The sequence below is a fragment of the Phaethon lepturus genome, unplaced genomic scaffold (genome assembly GCF_000687285.1).
Source record: "Phaethon lepturus isolate BGI_N335 unplaced genomic scaffold, ASM68728v1 scaffold4016, whole genome shotgun sequence".
In the NCBI taxonomy this organism is placed as follows: Eukaryota; Metazoa; Chordata; class Aves; order Phaethontiformes; family Phaethontidae; genus Phaethon; species Phaethon lepturus.
The window spans coordinates 127,490-128,382 of record NW_010545405.1 but is presented as its reverse complement, the minus strand read 5'-3'; positions in this window follow the sequence as shown (position 1 = coordinate 128,382).

Genomic DNA, 893 nt, shown 5'->3' with positions numbered 1-893 from the left:
GGCCCGGCCCGGCCCAGCCCCACCGATTGGGGCCTGCGGGGCCGCCGCTCTCCCCCGGTGTTTACGAGGCTCAGCAGGTTTTCCTCCGTAGCGGGGTGCCAGAGCGGTGGGGCCGTGAGCCCTCCCCGGCCTGTTGCCCGGTTTCGGCTCCCTCGGGCGGGCTCGTTCTTCCCTCGGGCTCCCTGAGGTGCCTCACGCGGGTGACGGTGGCAGCTTTCCTTTAACATCCACGGGGCCTTCTCTGCTGGTCCTTTCTACTGCCTTCAGTTCATCAAAGTTTGTCCGCTTGAAACGGAGAGCTTTAGTTGTGGAGTTCCGTGGTTTCGGTCCTCTTAACGTGATCCTGATCAATCCGTAGCTGCTGGCACCAGCGTTATTCCCTAGTACAACTGACAGGTGACTCAACCAGCTGTGTAAGCCAGGAATAGTGGTAAAAAGCTTAAGAATTTGTTGTTACCATGGAAGATATTGTCTCCCACTCAGTTATAAAATATCAAACTCTGACAAGGTGATTATTTATGAATGCTTCCTTGTCTACAAAGGGAAATGTTTGCATTCCTTAACTGCACTTTTCATGATTTTGTATTTGAACAGGATCGTAGCACAAGATGTAGTGCCATAAAATCAAAAAAGTTGGCTCTCAGCAAGTGTCTGAAAGGTCAAAATAACAAAGGGGAGAGAGTAGAGCAATTCCTTCCTGAAACGCACCTGTTTGATTTCATGCTTCCTTTGTGGATGCAACTGTACTAAAGTAAATATTGGCAGGCATCCAAAATGATTGTAGAAGGATGTGCTGCTGTTAGAGGATGTTCTTAAGGATCTGAACCAGCTTTGCAACAAGGCAGGTGCTGTATTTGCCAGTCAGGATGACAGGGATGCCAAGACATTGAGAA